Source organism: Tachypleus tridentatus, chromosome 13, assembly GCF_004210375.1.
Source record: "Tachypleus tridentatus isolate NWPU-2018 chromosome 13, ASM421037v1, whole genome shotgun sequence".
Lineage (NCBI taxonomy): Eukaryota > Metazoa > Arthropoda > Merostomata > Xiphosura > Limulidae > Tachypleus > Tachypleus tridentatus.
The window spans coordinates 181,637,731-181,647,869 of record NC_134837.1 but is presented as its reverse complement, the minus strand read 5'-3'; positions in this window follow the sequence as shown (position 1 = coordinate 181,647,869).

Here is a 10,139-nt window from a genome sequence, read left to right as displayed (position 1 = left end):
TTTTGAGTTTGGGGAACAAGAAAAAATCGCAAGGAGCAAGGTCAGGTGAGTAGGGGGGTGGGGAAGAACAGTGATCGAGTGTTTGACCAAAAACTCACGAGTTTTGAGGGCTGAATTTCGCAGCAACGCGGTGCATCTTCAATTTTTCGGTCAAAATCTCGTAACAAGATCCAACTGATATCCCACACTCTTCAGCAAGCTCCCTAACAGTCAAATGTCGATTTGCCCGCACCAGGGTGTTGATTTTGTTGACGTGTGGGTCGTCAGTTGATGTGGAAGTACGTCCAGGACGCTCATCATCTTCAATGGACTGTCGACCATCCTTAAAACGTTCATGCCACTTGAAACATGCCGTACGCTTCATAGCAACATCACCGTAAGCCGTGTTAAGCATAGTAAAAGTTTCAGTCGCAGATTTTCCAAGTTTAACACAAAATTTCACAGCAAGTCGTTGCTCCTTCAGGTCATTTATTCTGAAATCCACCAAACGAAAAAAATCGCACTTCACTTACAACCGCGTAGCTAATACACAAATGAAGATATCTGCAATCGGGAAATGGCGTCGTAATCAGCTGATCTGTGCAAACCTAGCAACACCAAGCGGATTCCCTGGAACCAACTGGAGCCGCGCAATTCAAACAGTCCGCGTATTTTTTGAACAGCCCTCGTTCAAATTCGAGGGAATACGTTTTCTCGTATTTGTAGAATGTTGTTTGTTTTCGTATTTTTTCCATATTGATAAAACTTAATACGAGAACCATATATTTATTATTTGTACGACATGACATTTTTCCGATTGAATATATATTAAATATTGTTTTACATCTATCTTATTAATTTTAATTTAGATTTACTAAATGGATATTTTAATTAAGAAATACAAGTTTATATTTATGATATTCATTCTGTAGGATACAATATGATAAAGCCTCTGCAGGTGGGTCTTTTTTCTTCAAGAGCAAACTGGGAACGGTGGTGTAATCGAATGAGTAATACATCAGGTGAGTTGAGTGGCGTCATGAAGGTTATCTGATCTTGTATGTTTTTCCACGTATTGTTGCAAATGTTTTCCAGTCCAGTACAATATGGCCGGCGACGAGAGCGGTGTGTAAAAAGGTATTAGGGATATTTTGTTTTAGAAATGGATAAAAACGAAGAAATAAAACTGCGCTTAAATGTTTCAGTAAAATAAAGATGAGACCTAGAGATTTATTGAAAAAAAATATGTTATACGAATCAATTTATACAAACAGGTATTAAAAATTATCTTAAATAGATAGTAAGTTTTAGGAAAGTTAGGGTTTACACTACATAAAAAAATAAACAAATAATACTAATTATTTTTCTGGCAGAGATTAAATCAATGATCGGAGATCACTGATTCCAGGATCTAGATTTATTCCACAAGGTTGAACAGTGTTTAGATTAGCAATCAAATAAGCCTCTTATTTCTCAATCAGCTTTAGTTTTGAATCCTGTTTAAATGCCAATAAAAGCAGCATCGTTAATGGTTTGTTTGTTTTGAATATCGCGCAAAGCTACTCGAGGGCCGTCTGAGCTAGCCGTCCCTAATTGAGTAGTGTATGACTAGAAGGAAGGCAACTAGCCATCACTACTCACTGCCAGCTCTTGGGCTACTCTTTTACCAATGAATAGTGGGATTAACTGTAAAATTAGAACTCAGTCACAGCTGAAAGGACGAGCACATTTTGTGTGGTGGGAATTCGAACCCGCGGCCCTCATATTACGAGTCGATCGCCCTAACCACCTCGTCATGCCGGGCCTAGTTTTTATGAATTTACAAGTTTGACAGCGAGTTTTATTGCACGAGTCACAACCACAACCTTTTTTCGTAAGGAGAAAACGAGAATGCCAGAAAATATCTCCTAAAGATGATCGTTAAGTTGTAGGAGAAGAAAATGTTTTTTTTTCAGAATTCATGGAAAGTTCCTAATTTTAAAGTGATAGGTAAAAATACGAGCAATTCCATTTTAAACTTTCGAAAGCGCTCGAATTATAGTATTTTTATCATTTTGTGCAAGGTTTATCGAATCTGTGTTTTCTGACATCATGAACATATTCCAGAATAAAATTGATTATGTAAATGGTATTCTGTGTTAAAATTTCAAGCATAATATTTAATACCAAATTTATGTATAATTATAAAAAAATACTAATTAATAAAATAAATATGTAATTCCGATATTTGTTTTAATTTAGTATGCTTTATAACGTGTAGATGGCACTGATAAAAGCACAAACGATTTTGCTTGGGGATTAATCAAGCTTCAATATCTTTGGAGATCTGAAAGTGTGAGATAAATTATTATTACTTCACCTTGTTCAGTACTGAAATATGAGAATGTGTCAATTTAAAGATAATGACGTTGATAAATGACTTCTGATTTGTAAATCAAACTATCACTGAACTTACGTATAAGTGTGTAAAAATTACATTTACATCACAGGTAAACATTTTTCTGACTAAATAAAATTTGTTATCCAGATCGCAGACGTACACAAATAGGGACAGAGATGGACTTGCCGCCTGGAATATCTAACAAAAATTTAAAGAATGAAATGAAAGATAAAAAGATTGAGTTTCCCTGGTTATGTAGCTTTTATATCATTTTAACTTATTTTTCCTTTCTTTAATATATCCTGTTGACGTCCACAAGCCAGAATGTTCAAAAGTTCGGAGACAAATCCCCACAGGAATATAAGGCTAAACGCAAAGATAACTCTTTCATTTTGCGTAAAACAACACGAGGTTCACTTCTGCTAGTTGTCTATTATGACAAAATTAGAGACGAATAGCACAAATGAATGAAATCAGTAGCACCTAATTTAGCAGTGATATATTAGAGGAATGGCAGCTAATCAACACTTCCCACCGTTAACTCTTGGGCTACTTTTATACCAAGGAACAGTGGAATTGACCGTCACATTATCACTAATGACTAGTTGCCTTCTCTCTCGTCTTACACTGCTAAATTAGAGACGGCTAGTGCAGATAGCCCTCGTGTAGCTATGCGCGAAATATAAAACAAAACAAAAGTTAACGGATAATACGGCAAAGTAGAAGGAATCTTATTTAAAAGTCATGGTAGTATATTTTGAAAACTTTTTTCACTATGAGAGAAAAATTCAGCGATTTACTTATATCACAGTACACAGGTTACTCTTGCCCAACATGAGGCATTTACATAGATTTACACAACACATAATGTTTTTAATTCTTTGTTTTTTGCGAAATGATTCAGGTGAAGTTCAGGTATACAAAAGATAAATGTGGACCATCATTTATTTCTAATTATCAAATACAATCATAAAATGGCTCAAATCCCAGATTTGACATTATAAATCCAGAAACGTGCCGCTGACCCACCAAGAAAGCGACTAGAAACACTTTGTAACAAAGTTGTTGACATGATAAAACTTCAGTCAATTCACTTGTCTTGCAACCGTAAGAAGCCACGTTTTTGCCCAATGTCGCTCATAAACACAATCAAGATAAGCTTGGAGCCTTACACATGTAAAAGTCCTGGCACTGATGAGGTGTAGATAATGTTTATAAATAAAAATGGGGTTTAAATTTGGCAAGTACGACGTTTATTCTCCTTTCTAATCAGGCCATTTGCAGTTCTCTTCTCTTATTGTAAGAAGATAAAAAAGATATCAATTGCAATCAGAAAACAGCAACTAAAGTGGACATTTGTCGTCATATACTAATATGTAAATGTAGATCATTTGTCAAAATGTAGGTAATGTCACATACTTCTGTAGAAGGCTGTATGTGTTTGCGTTTATATATAATAAAGAAGCCCAAACAAAATTAACTTAAAGACGCTGTATAAATTAAGAAGGTCCCCATGGTACAGGCTACGACGTGGAATATAAAATGTATCCTGTATTGTGGAGGTGACTGTGGAAGTAGGACCCACATTGGAGGGAATACACCGTCTATCAGTTTTGGCCAGTCTTACATGAAAAAATTCGTAAACATGAAATAAAATGATTAAAAGTAATACAAGTTAGGAGAGAAGGATGTAGTTACTTAAGCTCAGGGTGATATAGATACGGAATTTGCTGTTTTTAATGTGCTACGTTTCATAATTTATCTCAAACGAATTTCCGATTAATATGTTACGTATCACGATGCCAAATAGCCGGAAATTTTAATTTTAATTGGAAAGTTAATTAAATGTATCAAATATTTATCACATTAATGATATTTGCCAACAAGATTGATACACACAATTTTCTTTCTTAACATAAATATATGATATTTTAATATGCGAACAAGCAACATATAAAGCTGAGATAGGTTTCAAAGTAGCAACAGGAATTTTCTTGTTAGGTTTACCAACCAATTGACATGTATAACAAGTTTTACAAAACTGAGAAACATCTGGACTATATTTTGGCCAAAAGAAATGTCTCATAATTTGGCCACATGTTTTGTTGAACCTTTAAATGACCTCCCACGTGTAGTTTGTGGGCAACATTTAGTAATTCATCATATCCTTTGGGAACAATGATTTAATAAACTATAGCCCAGTTCCTTGAAGCTGGTACATTCAGTTGTCTCCATTTTTATCACAAGAATGCCACTTGGAACTTACTTCAGTTCATTCTTTGGAAATGCATATATAAACAAGGAAGAGATTTGCAGATCTTGTTCTCACTCGGCGATCTGTTTACTTCTAGCAAATGGAACTTCACCAGGTGAACCAGATCTCTCACGGCCATCGTTTTCACTTACCAAGGAACTGTCAGTTTTATCCCTACTATAAGAAGATTTTGAACTAAATAAACTAGGTTATTTAAATGATCATTAACTTCAGTGGAGTGAATAGATACAGGTTTTTTGACTAAAATGGTAGAAATTCCTTTTTGTGAAAATCTGTTTTATGTGTTAAAGTGTAATCATCGGAAAAGCAGCTGCTTCCTATAACGTTCCTTCTTTTCTTCCAAGTAAGTTTTGAGATCGTCACTGGCATAACGACTATGCCTTCCAGTGGCACAGCGGTATGGTTGCGGATTCACACCGCTAGAAATCGGATTTCGATACCCGTGGCTGGCAGAGCACAGATAGTGAATTGGGCAGTTTTGTGCTTAGTTCCAAAAAAAAAAAAAGGCGTAACGTATAAATTCCTCAGCTACACATAATTGTATTAGTTTGTCAAAACTGTTGCCAGTACGTACAGAATCACACCATTAATCAGAGTAAACCTTTTCTTCGTGGCCGATTTCTATATACCTTTGACTATCTTGCTTGTGATAACCCCGAAACTTTTGACGATAAGTTTGTTTCTTTTTGGAATTTCGCGCAAAGCTACACGAGGGCTATCTGCGCTAGCCGTCTCTAATTTAGCAGTGTAAGACTAGAGGAAAAACAGCTAGTCACCACCCACAACCAACTCTTGGGCTACTCTTTTATCAACGAATAGTGGAATTGACCTTCACTTTATAACACTCCCACGGCTAAAAAAGCAAGCATGTTTGATGTGATGGAGATTCGAACCAGAGAACCTCGGATTACGAGTTGAGCATCTTAACCTCCTGGCCAAGCCGGACGTTTATGGCGATAAGCCTCCGGTACTAACTTGTATGCTTTAAGAATAGTTGCTTTAATCTTATCATAATCTGTGCAATCTTCTAGATAGAAAGCAGTATAAGCTTCTTATGCTTCATTTGTTAAAACACTCTGTAATAATAATGACCATTTGTTTGGTGGGCCATTCCATGACTTGGGCAGCCTTTTCAAAGTGTTGAAAGCATTCACCAACTTAATTTCCATTAAATGATGGTAATCTAATATATCGATTGAGTTCAAAGTTGTCATTTTGCCTTAGCCGATTGGAGTTCAGTCCAATTTCCATTTCTTTCAATCTCATTTCTGTCTCAGTTTCAATACGGGCTTGTTCAAGTTTGATTTGTTTTTTAGTTTTGTTTGGATTTTGAACTTATATTTATCGCTCAGCTCTGATTGGCTAATGGAGACACTAGAGTATACCTCTAATACTTCCTCATAAAACAAATAATCATCAACTAATACTTTAACAATACACTGCTGGCCAAAATCTTAAGGTCAATGAACATAAAGAAAAAATATGCATCTTGCGTCGTTATACTCAACCACTTATTTGAGTAGAGCTTCGAAAGATGAAAATAAGAAAAGGGAAAATAAAAATAAAAAACTTTTTTAGCATTAATAGGGAAAATGTGAACACTGTGAAATTAACCTAAATACTAGCTGGTCAAAAGAGGTCTCAGTGGTGACTTGCACGGTTGTCATTGCGAGTAACTGCAAACATTCGCTTTGGCATGGTCGATATAAGCGTTTGCAGAAGGTTGGCTGGAATGTTATTCCAAGTGGTTAAGATGGCTTCACGAAGATCATGCACTGTTTGGAATTAACGTATATTTCTTTTGACTTACCTTGCCATCCACCCCGACACATTTTCAATAGGGTTCAGTTCGGATGAACACGCTGGATGGTCCCAAAAAATCACATTATTCGCCATGAAAATGCCCTTTGTCCTGCGGGCATTGTGGATTGTAGCGTTGTCCTGCCGAAAGATCCAGTCATTTCCACATAAGCGAGGGCCTTCAGTGAGTAAGGATGCTCTTTCCAACATGCTAATGTAGCCCGCTGCTGTTTGACGCCCTTGTATAACCTAAAGCTCCATTGTTCCATGAAAGGAGAAAGCACCCCAGATCATGATGGAACCCCCTCCACTGTGCTGTGTAGAATATGTCTGCGGTAGGATATCCTTATCGTGCCAGTAACGTTGGAAGCCATCTGGACCATCCAGGTTAAATTTTTTCTCATTGGAGAACTTTTATATGTCCCATGTTTGGTGCTTCTCAGCAAAGTTTAACCGAGCTGTTTTGTGGTGTGGAAGGAGGCGTGGCCTTTGAAGACGTTTACGGTTTTTAAAGCCTTTTTCTCGTATATGCCGTCTTATTGTTCTTGAGCTGCATTCTGCGTCCGTAAAAACCTTAATCTGGTTCGATGATCGGCTGGTGTCTCGCCGGACAACCCATCGAATCCTCCTGCTCAACGCCGGCGTAATGTTTTTGGGCCGACCACTTGAAATTCTCGTTCCGTATCCCTGGGTCTTTTAAGAAATTTGCAACAGCAGTTTTACTACGCCCAATCTCACCAGTGATGGAACGTTGAAAGAGACCTTGCTTTTGGTGCTCGACAATTTTGCCACGTTCAAACTCTGTCAACTTTTTAGCCCTTGCCATGTTTTTACCCAATGTAACACAGGAAATGTCAGTGGGAGATGTTGACAACGCTAATCCTTGAACACAAATGACTAAATTTCGTTACGTGTTTACCGAATAACGCTTCGTTTCAGTATGGTCTTAAACTTTTGACCAGCTAGTATTTAGACTAATTTCATAGTGTTACATTTTCCCTATTAAATGCTAAAAGGTTTTTTATTTTTATTTTCCCTTTTCATATTTTCATTTTTTGATGCTCTACTCACGTAAGTGGTTGAGGCTAACAACGCAAAATGCATATTTTTTTCTCTATGTTCATTGGCTTTAAGATTTTGGCCAGAAATATATCTGTTTTTTTTTTGTTAATTTTTTTCTTACTGATTTCTTAACTTATAATTCTAAAATTTTGGTAGCTTTGTGCAATTCACTTTTTTTAAGTTTTTTTAGGTTTTCGAGAAAGGGTGATACAAAAATACCTTTATAATTAGATATAATCAACTTTTGTTGGCACTGATAAATATACATTGAATTATGATTTGAATTTTGATCGAATTTTATCTCTGATTCAGATCTTGGACAAGAGCCTCCAATTTATTATTTTACATATTATAGTTTACCCTATTCGTGTTTGTATTAATATTTTAGATATTACAATTTTAAATAGCTGGAAATTTAAAGGATAGTTCAATGTCAATATGTATCAAAGTTATATTTGCCAACAACACAGATACACACAAATATATTTAATATTACTAACACAACTATATTTTAATGTAAAAACAATAATACAATTTATAGTAACGGTAATTGGAAATAATTAATACAAATAACGGTTTATATACAAAAAAAAATTACAAACAGTATTCAGTCTCCTATCTAGTCTGGAGCTAAATATTTTATCAACGGTCCAGATCCACGAGACACAAATTACTTTCATGTTCATACACAGATACACTCTAGTTAACGGGAACACTAGCTAGCTCTATTCTTGTGTGGCCTAACGCAGTTTACAAGCTCACTTTTTACCGAGGAAGAAATCTAATGCCCTCGTAGGAATACTAACGTCCGAAGTTAATTCTCTGAAGTTGAACGGTTTATAATATTTTAAATCTATAAATGTTTTTGGTAAGGTATCTGTAGTTTTCAGATTACTGAGCGTTATTCACAGTTATAGCTTCCAAGGTTTATAGAGTACCAACAGTAGTAAACTAACAATATAAAACTGTCTCTTGGCGCGTCGAACTATAAACCTTTAAGGTGAGATTCTCGAAAGCTTATTTGGGAAAAAAATTGACAATACTCTAGTGCTTTTGTCAACCACATATTGTTGATTCTTATACACTTGAGAATTTTTACAAATTTAGAGAATACGCGGGACTTTCGCAATACACATTTAACAGTATAACTTTCATACATTTCTAATTGTATATTAACTGAAACAAACATAGATATTAAATAAATATATAATACTAAATCCGTTACAAATACAGTTCTTCCTCTTAATCTCATTTTGCTTCACTGATTAATTTTTAATTGTATATATATACATATTTATGAGTATGAGCGTCTACAGGGGGCAAGGGGGCACTTGCCCCATGAAAAATAGAAAGAATTATTCTTTCGTTATTCATTCAGCCTATGCACATTAACTTGTTTATTGAATTCACAACACTATCCCTCCTAGAAAACTTTGCCCCTCTCTGGAAAAAATTCTGCGGACGTTCATGAATATAAATTATGTTTGCTCGTTTACTTTATGATATTAAACCGAATGCATTCAAGGGCTATCTGCGCTAGTTGTCCTTAATTTTGAAGTCATAAAATAGAAGTGAAGCAACTGGTCAACAGCACTCATCTCAGACTCTTTGATTACTCTTGTTTGATGGACCACAATGATTTGATTGTCACATTTACAATGCAGCCACGGCTACAAACTGCAAAACCCGATTTATGGTATGCTAATGACTTAGCTAAGCTCGAACCAGTATTTCAAGTTTAATTTTTCTGACACCATGGCACAGCGGTATGTTTGCGGACTCACACAGCTAGAAATCGGGTTTCGATACCCGTGGTGAGAAAAGCACAGACAGCCCATTGTGTAGCTTTGTGCTTCATTTCAAACAAACTAAACCTAATTTTTCTGCAAAATTAACTACGCCTCCTTAAAATTCATAATTTAACCAATGAACATAATTCATTTATTATTTTCATCTCTCGCAATAGCGAAACAATACGTCACAGTTAAGAGCCTAGTTTGATACCTAATTAAAACTTTTTGTGCGTGAATTGAAAATAAATAGTCCCAAACTTTCTGTTAGCAGGCAATCCGTTAATCCAGTGGCTACCTAATTATCCCTTCACTTTAAGCCTCGGGCTTGCCAAAGTCTTCACTGTGTGGCTAAAATAATTTCAGATACGCGATGTACAGAAGTTATTAAAATACCAGTAAAGGTCATTTTAGTTAACTGTTAACTAAGTTACACAGATTATGCCACATTATAATTACAAAGAAAAATTTTCTGGTCTTTAGCTGACTCATGACAAAAGTAAAAAAACAACAACAAAAAACAACTTATTACAGCTAATGAACAACATTCGTTTGAATGCCCTTTGTGGCTCACCATCACTAGCTTTCTTACGAAATACCAGCAAGCATGTTTATTCAGCTTTTACCTGTGAAAGATTCGCCTGCTGAAGTATTAGTGTACATTATTCATTGTTGCGCTACAGGTTTCTTTACTTCTTTTATTTTGTTTTAGAATTGAAGCAGCTATTTTTTTCATGGTACACCTGAGAAATTAGCGCTGAAAACACACACATTAAATCTATCTGATAGCTATGGTATAAACATTTAACGATAATGTCCAACGGAGCTCATGATATAGTGTAATATTTATACT